This window comes from Numenius arquata, chromosome 1, assembly GCF_964106895.1.
Source record: "Numenius arquata chromosome 1, bNumArq3.hap1.1, whole genome shotgun sequence".
NCBI classification, from domain to species: Eukaryota; Metazoa; Chordata; class Aves; order Charadriiformes; family Scolopacidae; genus Numenius; species Numenius arquata.
In genome coordinates, this window is record NC_133576.1 from 52,491,170 (window position 1) to 52,508,871 (window position 17,702).

Consider the following 17,702-nt stretch of genomic DNA (forward strand, 5'->3'; position numbering starts at 1 on the left):
ATAAAAAATGCAGGCACATGCACAATTTCAGTACAAAGTTTTAGGTCCTTATGTAGAAAAATATCATCAAAGAGAAAGGCAAAACATAAGTTCATTTTAACTTTATCATTTTTACATTGTTCTTTCAAAATATACACCCATGTCTTGCAGCATTGATGATGCAAAATGGTGAAAAGAACATACACAAGCTAGAATGCTAACAATAACGATGTGTTAAACTCTTACCATTTGCATCATTATTACATGCTTTGGTTGTTTGAAATGTCTGAACGTGAAAGCAGGAAGGAAAGAACAAAGCACATTTTTGGTATGTAGAGAGCTAATAATATGCTGCCAAATATTCAACAATTTTAAGAATATGAATGTGTTACATTCCAGTGTTTTAAAGATTCATCAGAAGCTGTTCTCTGATAGACAGAAACTGAATGTGTTTACCTGGTTTTAGCTGAAGGTGTTAACCTAATAAAATGTATTTTTGTTACCTTTCTTTCTGTTGGATGAAGTGTTTGTAGTATGCTTGCAGCATCAGTAGATGAGCTCCCCTTTGAATTTATTTTGTGATTGCTAGTGGAGTAAACAGAAGCTTTTTTTTCTGTTCTTCCTAGCAGAAAATTAAACAATGTCACAATTTGGAATGGGTATGAACTGACATTTTCCCAGTGGCTTTTACCAGAATGTAGTCATTTAGGCAACAAAAATTGCTAACATTTTTCATAAAATTTGCTAAAGTACAGATACACTGAAAACTTGGAACTGGATTCTACATATCCATAAATCCACCTTAGTGGGGAAAATATTAATGCAAAAATAGGTTTATTTGTTTCTAACGATATCCCCATTCACTGGAAACACTAATGACAGAAAGCATTACTATATTTAACTTGCGTGTAATAGTGAAATATTTTTTAACTAAGCAGATCAATTTGTCCGTGACACACAGATGTTTTAGAGGGGGAAAAGAGAGTTAGGATTTATGTAAATATCATTCTGATCTTACAGCACTTATCTCATTGCTGAAAGGACTGATTAGTCAAAAAATAAGCTAATACAGAAAGCTCGATAAGCTAGGAGGGTGTTGTTTGGTTGTTAGTCTTTTTGTTTTATTATTATTTTTTTTAAGATTCTAGCTATTTCCAATATCTAACATGACATTCTTTTCAAAGCCCCTTTTTACAAAGAAAAAAATAATTATTAGGAGATTCTTAAGAAATTTCAAAATCTTCTCCAAAAGTTTAAGAAATAAATTTTCTGAAATGAAGATTTTGAAGCATTATGAAGTTGTACATAGCATTTTGTAATGATTCAGTGAAGTATTTAGGTAATTCAAGGAGACACGGATCTGTTTAAAAATGAGTATGTGATTTGTACCTTGCACTTTGTAGACATGCAAACATCATTGTAGTGTAGATATACAATTACATGGTTTTACCATGTTATGTAAAATAATGTTCTGTGAAATAAGTAATTTTAATGAATATGCAGTTTACTTGTGCATTATAACTTTTCTTGCAAAATGGATTCCACAATGAAAGGCTTTGATCAAAATCCTTATAATACAAAGCTTGTTTTTTTTCCAGATGGATATTTGAATAAATAGTGTCTATTTATTGATAAATTAAAAGATTCCTAATGTATGTTTTTGCACCATAAACAAACGGGATCTTGTTTTTTCTTGAATTTTTGCTTAAAAGTTGTCTGGCTCTGGGGAAAAAACAAACAAACAAACAAAAACCTCCCAAACCACAAACAAAAGTCCCCAATCCTGTAGTGTTTTCTTTTTAAGGTTAGCACATCCATACATGTCCTGGTAAAGTTCTCCAGTAAGGTATTGATTGCAAAGTATGATGTGCCTGTAATTACGGTAAGCAGCTTCAAGTATACAGATGGTGGCAAAGGAAGATAATGGGGTGGTGTAGAAAATGTGTCAAGAAATCTTACTTCTGTTAAGAGGGAATGCGATAATGACAATAAGAAAAACCGTGGTGTTTATACAGGAATAAAGAAGTTGCATTCCTGCAATAAAACCATAAAAAAGTATTTCCTGTGTATTATTACCATATTCTTATCTCAAAGCTTCTTATAGTGTTATATGAAGAGACAGAAATTCAGAAGTACTATCATGGCAAAAACTGTCAGTCTGACTACATTAACTCAGTGAGTTGTATCCTCAGACATAAAAAGACAAATTCTAATTGACAGTAAATGAAATTACATCCTGGTAAACCTTCAGATAACAGTGGGAGATTAGAGTAAAATTTTTTTCCTTCCATTCCCCTGTATCTTTCGTTACCTCATATGCAATCTCTCCTGTTTAAAGGATCTGCAGAAGGCTATGACAAGATGCTTGACAAGATGGGGTCTTCATGCTTATTGACTTTATTTAGCCCACATGAACAGTAAAAAAAGTTTTTCATCTCCAGAGGCAAACTTTGTGAATAGTTGTGCAATAGAAGATTGCTGACAAAGAGAATATAGCCCAGTGTACCATACCTTTTACAGCCAGCATATTATGAGGTACCTATACTACTATCCCTGCACTACAAGTATTTTGTTGTGGTACAAGTTATCTCAGTTTCACGGTAAGCACCACCGAACTCCAGCGGTATACTTTGTTGGTTCAGCAGCAAAATTGTTAGGATAATTCTTGGCTGAGGGAAGACTGGTCAAACACCAGGTTGACCAAAGTTGCCTCGAGGTTCTTTTTAGTTCCTCTAATGAACAGGAGGAAAAACAGACAAGCTGGTGTGATGACTATCATCACAGCTTTCCTTCTACCAGGCACTCATTCCCTGCAGTTTTCTATGGCTCAAATCTCTCATTGTTTACTTACAGTAGTATTCTTGCCATGTACGCTCTGTCCACACACAACAAGAAATGCAGTTCCTGATCCCAACCTCTTTTCACTCTGCCTCAAGAAATGAAGGCAAAATCATTGAGCTATTTATGTTATTTTTTACAGTTTGGTTTTATATATTGCTATTGGAAATTTTCTTGCAGTTTCCGCACCAAGTCATTATTACCTGGTTAATTTCTTGCAGGTATCACAGAAATATTGATGACTGAATTATTATTCCCACTTGGAGGCTGGATTTCCCTTTACATAGGAATAATTATTTTTTAAAAGATAAAAAGGATGAAATATTTCTATCATATTTTTTGTTTATTTTTCTAAATCAACTGCCACTAAAATCAACATATGCACTTCAGACACTTGTACTTTCTCTCTTACCCTAATTAATAACTGTTGAGGTTGTCTTAATGGACATGTGGCTGCTAATATTAAAGCACCAGTATGACTTTCGACCACCAGTTTGTAGTTCTGACATATAATGAACAACTGGATCGACCTGAAGGTAACACTTTGAAGAGAGTTGAACAAGCCAGGCAAAGAATCAGGCAAAAAAAAGAAACAAGATAAAACTAGTGAACACTCAGATGGACAAGCCTGCGTGCAGGTGAACAAGGTGAGTTGTATGTATTGAAAACAAACCTGATCAGAAGTGACAGCCTGAGACTTTGTTGTGGAAAGTAGGAACTTTGGAAGAAGAAACTGCAAGAGAGAAACATTTTGTTTATCTTTCCATTTTTAGGCTAGGCATGCTAAAGTACAGGTTCTTATCAAAGCAACTGCTGTTATGGTAACATCCCAAAGCATTTCTATTGCTCTTTCATATTTGTGGAACGCGTGTGGGTCCTCAAACATTTAAATTCATGAGCAGATCTGTTATACGCAGTTACTTTTATACAAGCCAGTTCCTTTAAGTTCCTTAGCCACTAGTCTCCATCCATTGCTTCCTAAATTCTATCTCTTAACAGGAATTGGACACTTTTTTCCCTGTCTCTCCTGAGTATAAGGTGTATAAAGAGAAAGGCATGTCAAGATGTTCTGTGTTGTCCTTCTGGCACTTAGACTTGTCCTATTTTGTATGGAGAGCTGCTTATATTTACACATTTGTGTTTGTTCTGGGGAAATTTGTGGAGGGTAGTATACATGTAGAATCTAGGACTAGAAGAATGGTTATACAGAAATTGCTAACATTTGCTTATTTCTCCCTTTTGGAGAAAACATCTGACTTAATTCAACATTTGCCTTTCAATATTTTTTTTAATCAACACATAGAAGAAAGGAAAATCTATTTTACACACTGTCAAAATTTGTCTGTAAAAAAATTTAACCACTTTTGACTTCATGAAGATATTTGGAGATGAGGAAATCCCCACAGAGGAAGACAAAAGGCTTTAATATTAGCAAGAGAAGTTCAACAAAACAGAGAGTATACAGTGGGACCCACATTCAACATAAGCTTGGTCAGATGAGAACAAAAGGGAGAGATAGAAAGGGAGGGTGGAAAAGGAAAGAGGAGGGAGAGAGAGAGAAATGACTACTCCTGAAAACTGCAGCTTATTTCCTTCCATAAAGGCAAAAGAGCACCAGGGTCATTATGTAGCATCCAAACGGAGTCACATAGTGACTGTCCAGCAGAGGGAGATTTGCCATGTGTGACATTTTTGTCTGTAATTAAACCTAAAAGATTAGTTATTAAATGTCTTCTTTTGAAAAAACGATGTGTTTGTGTGTGTGCATATGTTAGGATGCCCTTGAGTTCAGTCAGCTGTGCAAAGCTTTTCAAGACCCATCCAGCTGTGAATGCCAAAATGGCAAATTTTGATTCCCGATTTTAACGCAGACTCACCTTTGGAGCTATACCCATCCTCAATTTGGAATACCACCACATAGTATAAGGGATTTTTTTTGCTGAATCCATGTCAAATTTTATTAAAGAAGGAGAAAAAATAAACTGTGATGAATACAGATAAATTGTTACTGATGGAGAATATGAAACATACAACATTATGATTAGAAGGTGTTAATGTTTTTTTGGTTTTGAAAAGAAAACCTTCCTCTTTCTGGGAACAAGATTGTTTTTAACTGTTTGGAATAATGAAATATTTTTCATATGCACAGAAAAATGTGGAAATCAGTGATGCTCTGCAGAAATCAAGGCTACATGCCAAACACCTGCTCTTTGGAGCGGGTGATAAATTGATCTGAAAAAAAACCCCTCACCCTTTCTTTCCTATCATTTCCTTGCTGTAATGTCATTACGCAAGTACCTCAATGGGAATGGAGGAGGATATTAAAACAATTAATATGCATAGAAATATATTGTAAAAATATATTTAATAATTTAGAGCTGAAAAAAATAAATTTTCATGTTCTGGTTAGATGGATTTTTTTTAGGAGAAATATGCAAATGAAAAAAATATTGTTTCTTAGGATTAATGTGTAAAGCCTTGAAGAAGAACTCATTACTTAAAGGCAAATAAATCTATCTTTTATGATGTAACTGAACTTGGAATAATGATTTTGAGTTAGTTTTTCTGAAGTAGAATTTCTTTATATGAAGCCTTAATAAGCTGGTAAGATGTGCTTTCATGCAAGTGACTCACAAGGCTTCCTTTGAAATAGAAGGAAAAAAACCCCTCAAGGTATGCAATAGCATCAAGGGACACCTTTCTTTGCTTTAGAGAGTATTTTATTCGAAATTAATAGCAGCAACTTAGCAGAATATAAGCAACTTGGCTTGTTGATAGGAATATAACAAGACCCTCTTTTTCTTTGGACAACTGCAACCTCTTTTCTTCACTTGTGAAAGGATCCTAGAGTGAGTCACTTGCACTCCCAGGGTGAGCAGCCTTTGTGCCAATTGAAATATTTCTGTCTGTCACTTCTCCTCAGCCACTTCCTTTACCCCAATCTCTAGCTAGATCTTTCAACACTAGCCACATCTGAAAAAGTAGGCTTCTTTTGAAGAGATTTTTTTTCTTTCTTCTATATTGGCCTTTGTACACAGCAAATTTAAACCCACAACGTCCCATTAAAAATTACAATTAAACAGTTTAAGGCAATATTTCAGCTTAAAGATTTTCTATGACCTACTGCTCTAAAAAGTTGAAGAGCAAGTCTGAAAAGACACTAAAAGAATGACAATGGTTAACTGTCTGCTATGAAAAATACTTTAATCCTTCAGACAACATTCATCTATGGTGTGGAGGTCAATGTGAGGACCTCTGTACCTGTTGAGCCCTGTGGTAAAATTATGCAAAGCAGATGAAGGCATCATTTAGGGAGGCTTGTGGTGGAGCAAAGAAAAGATCATGGGACGCGGGACTGCACAGGGTCCAGTGGTGCACTGCTGTTACTGATTAAACTGGTAAATAATGAGCTCAAAAAGTTTTGAGCAGCTGTTGGTGTCAGAGATCAGATCAATCTTCAGCAGGAAGGAGTGAAGGTAACAGAGTTTAAAGCACTCTGGAACAGATCAGAGCCCCAAAGGATTACCCCCCAAATGTTCTTGAACTGCAATCTGGTTTGCTTTGTTTTGTTTTGGTTTTGGTTAGCAGACTGTCTGTAAATTAGACTTGATTTCAAAATCATGTTAATTATTCATAGATGCTCACTGAATAGTTTGGATAAATGTTTTTGAGATAATGCTGTTTTTCTTATCTACTTATTTCAATTTAATGTCTATTGATTGTGCTGTGGTTTTGGCCACAAAAAAAAAATAAAAATTAAACACGAGTTCAAGAGCACATTTATAGGATGTGAGAACAGACCTCTGACCTCAGGTTGCTTACTGGTGAACCAGTAACTGTTAAATACAATGGAGGCATTTGCCCGATGGTCCTCAACATAAATAGCATGATAGACTACTGAGCTGTGATGGAAGAAAGCATCCTAAAGATAAAATGCCATCCTGAATAATGTCTCTGCTTTTCTTTAGATCACTTCCTAATATTTCTGGTATTTTATTATGCACTTGTATGCAGATAATCTTTTTAAAATGTATCACTTACACACCTCTGCTGGCTGGTCAGTACCTTTCAGATTTACTGGTTATGTGTTGCAATCTCTGCTCTGGAATTGATATTGAAAATAATGTGTAAGATGGGTGAAAGGAGAAGTAGTCATTAGTTGTGAACATTCTTTCTGAGAAAACACTTCAAGCTTTCATATGTGCTGCTGAAATTCTGGTGATCCCTACCTAATCTGGATTTCTCTGTAGGATAGCAGGAGGAAGGTGTTGGGACATCATGATAGTGGAACTCATTATTCTAATTATAGCTGGCTTAGGATGGTTTTTAAAAAGAAATGAGAAAGAAAATGGAGACACCAAAAGTTAGCAGTTATTCAGGCTTTTATTTTCAATAATAGGCTTCTTCAAAAGTTGTCATTCTGTTAACAATTGCTGGCATTTTTAAAGGCCTAAAATATTTATTCTGTGCCCTAGAATTTTACATAGATTTCCAGTCATTTATTGATTAAGGGGAAAAAACCAAACTACAATATATTAAAAAATTTGGTATTATTGAATAATGTGCTATTATTTTCCAGAAAATTCTATGGGGACTTTGATTGTGTGTATTAATTGTAAATAGTTTCCTGTTGCTGAATAATAGATGAATGTTGAAATGATGCACAAAATTGCTTGGTATTGTTTTAGCTTTTTTTTTACATCATAATCATTTTGAAATCAAGTGTCTAGTAGCAATGTGTCTGTGAATTCAGTTTTTATTTCCATGAGAATTATTCTGTAGTTAAATCTCACTTCTTTTTTTTTTAATATTTCTGGCATAAGAATGAATTCTAGATTGTTTTCAGAGCATAACCTCTCTGCCAACGTACGGTGGAGTGAAAAGAGCTTTCTTCTTTATTAAAGTCCTTCTAAAACTTGCTACAAGAGAGACCTTTTGCCACATTAGGGCAGTAGAATGTGTTCTGATGCGCATGTTGCTAAATGGAATCATTGTGATATAGCTGTTTTAGCTGTTTAGCAACAGCTTTTTAGCTGTTTTAAGCAAGAGACCTTAAGATCCGACAAAAGCATTCATTTGCTTGTACACATTACACAGGCTTTTGCTGTATAACAGTATGAACGAGCAAGCATGTTTGGTTGGTTGTTTTTTTCCATGATCTGATTTCCAGTGAAAGTACTAGCTTTGAACTGAAACATCCTTCTGGAGTGTTAAAGATGTTTTTAGTTTCTATGATTTCTATGCTTTCACAGCAAGAGTGGGACTGAAAACTCATCAGTGAGGTTAACATTGACAGATAGGTAGTCACCAGAAAAAAATATTGATCCAGTTCAGGACTGAACAGGAATGTAGTACAGAACAACTCCAGTTAAAAAACCCGTACTCAGAAACGTGGTACTTTCAGCATTTGCAGTCTTAAAACAACAGAACAGACTAGACTAGACTAGACTAGACTAGAATCTGGTGATGTATTGAAAGAGGGCCCACAAGTAAATTGTTGAGGTTACTGTGATAATTACTGGGTCTATGGCTTGTACTTTTCAGAAGATCTTTTTTAATGCATGACCTTTTCTGATCTCAAAAAGCATGGATTTGCAGCAGCTATAAATCCATACATATCAAGTGCCCTCAGTAGATCTACCTTGATTTATACTGGACAAAGATCTGATTCAAAGAAACTGAAAGGTCTTTATGCCATTACAAATCTTTTGTTGGTGATTACAAATTCACTGATTGGTGATAGCATTTTATTTCTACCTTGTACGCATTTCAGAAGTGCTTGCACTAAACAGTTATTTTTAATAATAACAATTCTTTTAAGGATTAATCAAAATAGTTAATTGTAAAGCTCTATTAATTCAATCTTTAAATGAAGTAAAATGTTTTCTTTTCCTCAAAACATCATATCCAGGAACAAACAAGTTGTGGTGAAAATCATAAATTTTTCAGTCTATTGATTGGTCTGATTTTGAATACTACCCTGGAAAGAATCAGTTGAGATTTCTGTGAATGTTGCTTTCTGGAGGGCTTCAGAAACTATTTTTCTATAACATATTGCTCAGTGAAAATCTGAAGAGATTATGGACATCTCATTTGCACCTTATTTTCTGAGTCAAACTTAATGGTAAAGACAGTCTTCCTGAACTTAGGGAGTTGGGTGGTTTAAGAAATACTTTTTGTGAGAAAATGGCATAAAACCGAGTTAGCTGGAGAACATAGACGAAAATATGAAATCATGGAGAAGTTATTTATTTATTCATTTATTGCTAATCTCTTGCAGCTCAGTATCAAATCATACAAAAGAGGTAAAAAGTCTTCATACAAAAATTTCACTTGTATTTTTCTCATGTTTTCTCCAACCATCACTATTATTTCTTAGCTTCATCAATATCTTTTAACACATTTTATTCTAAGGACTATTGGTTAATTTCGTAGCATTATAATAAGTGTCAGGCTGTTGTAAATAAAAGGATTTTGACTTCAGTGAAATACAGACATGGGCAGAGGCATTTTTGGTGTATGACCCATTACTGATGGAAGTTAAAGGCATTGCACAATATTTTATTTCGTCTGAGATGTGCCTTCTAAAGTGCAGCATGTCAAATAAAAAAGCCAGCTTGCAATCTGTCACTTTGCTGAGAGGTACACCAGTCCTCACAAAATGCTGACTTCTACTAATGTGATAGTATTATATGTACTATGTCTGAACTAGAGTTACCCGATTTTTTATCTGTCAGAAATTACATATAGGTAATGCAAATTATTATGGTATTTCTTGTTCTTCTACTATATATATGTGTGTGTTTGGAAAAAAAACAGTCAAATAGAGTTATACACATCATTTCTTGTCAGTAACTATGAAACTACATGCTCTAAAATTAAATAACAAGGCTGCCAAGTTGAAACATATGGTAGACAGAAATTATATAAGTAAAAACCATATTTATACATAGTTGTGGGTTAAAAATGGTTTATAGTTTTTAGCAAGCTAGATATAGAACCGTATGCATGATCAGACTATGTATATTAATTCACCACATGAGTGTGATACTTCATGGGGAATAAGGGACTGCAAGCTGGTCTTGTAGCAAAGATCAGAATTGAGCCAATGGTTTTTAGTCTATTGTTTATGAGTTCTCTAGAGTGATAAATTGCAATACAGAAATTTCAAGTCTCCCTTCTCATTTTCCTCAAAATTTCTTCTAAGGGAAAAAAAGAAATTATTCCAGCAAGCTGTTCATCACAGCTCCAGACTATAGTGTAAAAGGCTCATTCAAATCCATAGTTTAAGGCACCAACCTCACTCATCTTCATTAGCTTGGCACTAGTGAGAAAGGCAATATCTGTATTTGCAACTGTATGGCTTTGCATTGTTTGCTGGAGCTCAGACTGGAGGGACATGAGGAATCAGGACACAATAAGGAGGACAGGAATTCTTCAGGATATGCAGCCAACTCAAATGCATAAAGGTCACGCTCATTTATTATTTAGATTATCACTAGGAAGCTCATATGAGAAAAGATTCTTAGAATTTGTAAACACTACACTACCTTTATTAGATGGATCCTAAGGGAGCAATGCAGTGGAACTGATATGGAGGAAATATGTACATAACTAGAAATACAGGTGTTAAAAATATTATGCACTGATATAGGGGTGGACAAAGCAGTTAAAACCACATTACTGGTTTCACTGGCCATGAATGAATGTCTACAAGATTATTCCAAGGAAACACTAAAATAAATCATTAGGACATAAGAACAGGAATTATATCCTGGGGGGAGAGATAGTTAAGTCTGCAGAAAGGTCATTAAAAATGAGAGGGAAGGAAGGAGGGAGGGAGGGAGGGAGGGAGAAACAGGGAGAAAATACTGACATAGCTTTAAAGAATAGAAATACTCAAAAGGATTTTGCGAAAAAAAAGTATGTTTTGGACAAACTGCTACTGTCCATTACACTGGTGTAAATATCAACTCATCACAATGAAATTTATATTAAGATAGACAAGTATTGCAATATAAGAGACTAAAAGCAAAGAATATGTTTTTTAGTCATCCATCTTACAGAAAACAAAGTAAATCTCAAGAAGTGCAGCATATGACTGGATCCAATATTTTTGACTGGGTTACACAGATCTGAAAGAATGAGAAAGGTGAAAGAGCAATGATGGGACATGAGCTATCAGGGCAGTGATGTTTATACGGATTTCCTGAAATTAGTTCTGAGTCACAACTCTGTGCTGCTGTTAAGCAGCTCCCCAAGGTCCACCTGTTCTTCTCAGGTACGCCTGCATTTCTAAAATAATTCAGAGAGTATTCTGGACAGTGAAGTGTGGATGTTGGAATGGTGAAAATCCATTTTTATGGAGGCAGTCCAAGATTCAGTGCACAGCAGCAATAATTTATTGTAAATCACAAAAAGTTAGGTCTCAAAGCCTTATCATAATGATTTGCTGTGACAGCCCTCCACAGTTATGTGTAGACTGCACTACCCAAAGGCATTTTGCATTCCTGATACTATGAACTTACTGCTTGAGGTAAGTAAACCTTCTGTGATATGGTCCAGCCTTCCATATAGACTGCAATAAAATCACAGGGTATCAAAAGTGTCCTTTCCTTTTGCACAGTCTGCTCTTTTAAGACCCCACTTGGAGTGCGGCGTCCAGCTCTGGGGGCCCAACATAAGAAAGACACGGACCTGTAGGAGTGAGTCCAGAGGGCCACAAAGATGATCAGAGGGCTGGAGCAACTCTCCTGTGAAGACAGTCTGAGAGAGTTGGGGTTGTTCAGCCTGGAGAAGTTTTCAGGGAGACCTTATAGCGGCCTTTGAGTACCTAAAAGGGGCCTACAGAAAAGATGAGAGATTCTTTATTGGGGATTGTAGCAATAGGATGAGGGCCAATATTTTTAAAATGAAATAGTGTAGATTTAGACCAGATTTTACAAAGAAATTCTTTCCTGTGACGGTGATGAGACACTGGAACAGGTTGACCAGGGAAGTGTGTGGGTGCCCCATCCCTGGAAGCTATCAAGACCAGGTTGGATGGGGCTTCGAGCAACTAAGTCTAGTGGGAGGTGTCCCTGCACACGGCAGGGGAGTTGGAACTAGATGATCTTCAAGGTCCCTTCCAACTCTAACCATTCTATGATTCTGTAACTAATTTGCAATGTGAATTTGCACTGTTCAAATAGAAATCTCCCAATGTTGCTAGAGCAAGCAGCTTGTACCAGGAGATGCCTCCGAGTGGGAGCTTCCCAATTAAAAGTTTGCTGAATTCCAACAAATCAGAAAGGTGAGCCACAGGAAAATCTCATTGGAGCTGTTCTATTGTTTGCAAATTGATTTCTAGACAGATAAATGCCTTAACACACCAGGGGAAGAAATCTTAAAAAAATGAAATAACTACCCTGCTGTTTTGTTATCAGATATTACAGAATCACAGATGATAGGGGTTGGAAGGGACCTCTGGAGATCATCTAGTCCAGCTCCCTTGCCAGAGTGGGTTCACCCAGAGCAGGCTGGACAGGAACGCATCCAGGTGGGTTTTGAATGTCTTCAGAGAAGGAGACTCCACAACCTCTCTTAGAAGCCTGTTCCGGTGCTCCGCCACACTCAAAGTAAAGAAGTTTTTCCTCATGTTCAGATGGAATTTCCTGCATTCCAATTTGTGCCCTTTGCCCCTTGTCCTGTTGCCAGGCACCACTGCAAAGAGTCTGGTCCCATCCTCTTGACACCCACCCTTTAGATATTTATAACCATTTATGAGATGCCCTTTCAGTCTTCTCTTCTCCAGACTAAAAAGACCTAGGTTTCTCAACCTTTCCTCATAAAAGAGATATGCTGGATTCTCTCCAATAGTTCCTTGTTTACTTGAACTGGTGAGCCCAGAACTGGACACAGTACTCCAGACGCAGCCTCACCAGGGCAGAGTAGAGTGGGAGGTTGGCCTCCCTTGACCTGCAGGCCATGCTTTTTTTAATGCACCCCAGGATACCACTGGTCTTCTTGGCCACAAGGGCACATTGCTGGCTCATGCTCAACTTGTTGTCCACCAAGACTCCAAGGTCTTTCTCTACAGAGCTGCTTTCCAGCAGGTCAGCCCCTAACCTATACCAGTGTATGGGGTTATTACTCTCTAGTTGCAGGACCCTACACGTGCCCTTGTTGAACTTCATGAGGTTCCTCTCTGCCCATATCTCTAGCCTGTCCAGGTCCCACTGTATGGCATCACAGCCTTCTGGTGTGTCAGCCACTCCTCCCCGTTTTGTGTCATCAGTGAACCTGCTGAGGGTACACTCTGTCCCTTCATCCAGGTCATTGATGAATATGTTGAATAAGACTGGACCCAGTACTGACTCCTGGGGAACACCACTAGTTACAGGCCTCCAACTGGACTCTGCGCTGCTGATCACAACCCTCTGAGCTCTGCCTTTCAGCCAGTTCTCAATCCACTTCACTGTCCACTCATTTAACCCACACTTCCTAAGCTTAAGTATTTTTGGTGGTTTGCGGGGGGGGGGGGTTTGGGGGGGGTAGAGTGGGTTTTTTTGGCGGTGGTGTTTTTTTTTTTAATTTGTTTCTTTGTTTCTAATTTAAACCTTCAATAATGGCCTTACTCCTCTAAAAGCAGTTGCTACAAAGATTTGTAGCCCCTGAAGCCCTAATTCCGTGAAAGGTTGTAACAGAAGCTCAACAACTAGTGTTCTGTCTTTTTCATTCACATTCTGATTCCTGTTTTCTAATGAATACACATGGTTTCTACCCTCAGGAATATTATTTCCAAGTTTGAAAATAACAGGACATAATGACATAGAGACAACAGGTCAACTCGTGGCTCTGGGACTGGTGTTACCGTCAGGGCTTTGGGTTTTTTGAGCATAGGCAGCTATACAAGACACCTGGCCTGCTGGTGGCAGGTGGGATGCACCTGTCCCAGAGGGTGAAAAGAATTTTGGGGAAGGAGTTAGCAGAGATCATCTTTAAACTAGATATGAGGGGGGAAGGGGAGCTAACTGAGACTGTCAGGATTAAACCCAAGGGAAGTATGCCAGGGCTTGAAGGATGCTGGATTAGTGAGGACTCTCGCCCTGTCATTTCATTTAGGAAAATGAAATTTTGAGAAAATTTGAGAAAATGAAAATGAAACTTGCACCCTCAGCAAGTTTGCCGACGACACCCAGCTCAGTGGCGCGGTCTACACGCTGGAGGGAAGGGATGCCATCCAGAGGGACCTGAACAGGCTTGAGAGCTGGGCTCGTGCAAGTCGCATGAAGTTCAACCAGGCCAAGTGCAGGGTCCTGCACCTGGGATGTGGCAATCCCAGGCACAAATACAGGTTGGGCGGAGAATGGCTGGAGAACAGCCCTGAGGAGAAGAACTTGGGAGTGCTCGTGGATGAGAAGCTCAACAAGAGCCGGCAGTGTGCACTGGCAGCCCAGAAAGCCAACTGCATCCTGGGCTGCATCAAGAGAAGTGTGACCAGCAGGTCGCGGGAGGTGATTCTACCCCTCTACTCTGCGCTTGTGAGACCCCACCTGGAATACTGTGTCCAGCTTTGGAGTCCTCAACACAGGAAGGACATGGACCTGTTGGAACGGGTCCAGCGGAGGGCCACGAAGATGATCAGAGGGATGGAGCACCCCCCCTATGAAGACAGGCTGAGAGAGCTGGGGTTGTTCAGCCTGGAGAAGAGAAGACTCCGGGGAGACCTCATAGCAGCCTTCCAATATCTGAAGGGAGTCTACAGGAGAGCCGGAGAGGGACTCTTTGTCAGGAGATGTAGTGACAGGACAAGGGGTAATGGTTTTAAATTGGAAGAGGGAAGATTTAGATTAGATATTAGGGGGAAATTCTTTACTGTGAGGGTGGTGAAGCACTGGAACAGGTTGCCCAGGGAAGCTGTGGATGCCCCATCCCTGGAATGGGGCTTTGAGCAACCTGGTCTAGTGGAGGTGTCCCTGCCCATGGCAGGGGGGTTGGAACTCGATGATCTTTAAGGTCCCTTCCAACTCTAACCATTCTATGATTCTATGATTCTATGAAAAGGGATAGACATTTAGAAATTTCTGCTTGCGAACAATGGGAAAACCCTATCCCGAAAGGGGAAAAGGGTACTAGGCCAGGAGCTAACAAAGCTCATGTACAGAGCTTTAAACTAGAAGTGAAGGGGAAAGGGGATAAAACCAGGCCCACTGGTAATGAGCCTGGGGGTAAAGGGCCAAGGATGAGGGTGAAATTGGGAACCCAGCTCAAGTGCATCTATGCTAATGCATGTAGCATGGGCAACAAATAGGATGAGCTAGAAGCCATTGTGCAGCAGGACATCTATGACATAGTCGCCGTCATGGAAACGTGGTGGGATGACAGTCACAACTTGAATGCTGTGATGAATGGCTATCAGCTCTTCAGAAGCAATAGGCAAGGAAGGAGAGGTGGGGGTGTGGCTCTGTACATTAGGGAGTGTTTTGACTGTATAGAGCTAGATTCCAGTGACGATGAAGTTGAGTGTTTATGGATAAGGATGAAGGAGATGGCTAACAAGGGTGATTTTGTGCTGGGGGTCTGCTATAGACCACCCAACCAGGATAAGCAGGTTGATGAAGTATTCTATAAGTGGCTGGCTGAAGTCTCGCAATCACCAGCCCTTGTTCTGGTTGGGGACTTCAACCTGCCGGATATCTGCTGGAAATATAACACAGCAGAGAGCAGGCAGTCTAGGAGGTTCCTTGAGTGTATGGAAGATAACTTCCTGACACAACTGGTAGGAGAGCCTACCAGGGGAGGCGGCTCGCTAGACCTACTTTTCACAAACAAAGAAGGGCTAGTGGGAGATGTGGAGGTCGGAGGCCGTCTTGGGCTTAGTGATCATGGAATGGTCAAGTTTTCAATTCTTAGTGAGGTAAGGAAGGGGGTTAGCAAAACCTCCACCTTGGACTTCGGGAGGGCGGACTTTAGCCTGTTCAGAACCCTGGTTGGGAGGGTCCCTTGGGAGATAATCCTGTGGGGAAAAGGGGTCCAGGAAGGTTGAGATGCTCTTCAAGAAGGAAATCCTAAGGGCCCAGGAGCAGGCTGTCCCCACGAGGCGCAAAATTAAAGGGAGGGGAAAATGGCCGGCCTGGTTGAACAAAGAGCTTTTGATGGGACTTGGGGAAAAAAGGAGGGTTTACCACCTTTGGATGAAGGGACAGGCAACTCAGGAGGAGTACAGAAATCTTGTTAGGTTATACAGAGAAAAAATTAAGAAGGCAGAAGCCCAGCTGGAACTTAACCTGGCCATTAATATAAGGGACAACAAAAAAAGTGTTTATAAATACGTCAACAGAACGAGAGTCAGGGAGAATCTCCATCCCTTACTGGATGCAGGGGGAAACATTGCAACTAAGGACAAGGAGAAGGCTGAGATACTTAATGCCTTCTTTGCCTCCATCTTCAATAGTCGGACCAGCTATCCCCAGGGTGTTCAGCCTCCTGGGCTGGAACATAAGGATGGAGAGCAGAACAACCCCCCCATAATCCAGGAGGAAGTAGTTAATGATTTGCTTACGCATCTGGACACGCATAAGTCTATGGGGCTGGATGGGATTCACCCAAGGGTACTCAGGGAGCTGGCAGGAGAGCTCACCAAGCCTCTCTCCATTATCTGTCAACAATCCTGGTCAACAGGAGAGGTACCAGATGACTGGAGGGTGGCCAATGTGACGCCCATCTACAAGAAGGGCTGGAAGGAGGATCCGGGAAACTATAGGCCTGTCAGCCTGACCTCAGTACCGGGAAAGATCATGGAGAGGATCATCTTGAGTGAGCTCTCACAGCAAGTGCAGGGCAGCCAAGGGATCAGGGCCAGCCAGCATGGCTTTATGAAAGGGAGGTTCTGCTTAACCAACTTGATCTCTTTCTATGACCATGTGACCCGCCTTCTCCATGCGGGGAAGGCTGTGGATGTTGTCTACCTGGACTTTGGTAAGGCCTTTGACACCATCCCCCACAGCGTTCTCCCGGAGAAGCTGGTGAATCATGGCTTAGACAAGTGTACTCTTCACTGGGTTAAAAACTGGCTGGATGGCCGTGCCCAGAGAGTTGTGATTAATGGGGTAAAATCCAGTTGGCGTCCAGTCACCAGTGGTGTCCCTCGGGACTCAGTTTTGGGGCCAGTCTTGTCTAATGTCTTTATTGATGATCTGGATAAGGGGATTGAGTGCACCCTCAGTAAATTTGCAGATGACACCAAACTAGGTGGGAGTGTTGATCTGCTTGAGGGTCGGAAGGCTCTACAGAGGGACCTGGACAGGTTGGATCAATGGGCCAAGGCCAATGAGATGAGGTTTAATAAGGCCAAGTGCCGGGTCCTGCATTTCGGTCACAACAAACCCAGGCAATGCTACAGGCTTGGGGAAGAGTGGCTGGAAAGCTGCCCAGCAGAAAAGGACCTGGGGGTGTTGGTGGACAGCCGGCTTAACATGAGCCAGCAGCGTGCCCAGGTGGCCAAGAAGGCCAACAGCATCCTGGCCTGTATCAGGAATAGCGTGGCCAGCAGGAGTAGGGAAGTGATCGTGCCTCTGTACTCGGCCCTGGTGAGGCCTCACCTCGAGTACTGTGTTCAGTTCTGGGCCCCTCACTACAGGAAGGACATTGAGCTGCTGGAGCGTGTCCAGAGGAGAGCCACCAAGCTGGCGAGAGGTCTAGAGAACAAGTCACATGAGGAGAGGCTGAGGGAATTGGGCATGTTTAGTTTGGAGAAGAGGAGGCTGAGGGGGGACCTCATTGCCCTCTACAACTACCTGAAAGGAGGTTGTAGAGAGGTGGGTGTTGGCCTCTTCTCCCAAGTGAATAATGACAGGACCAGAGGAAATGGTCTGAAGTTGTGGCAGGGGAGGATTAGATTAGAT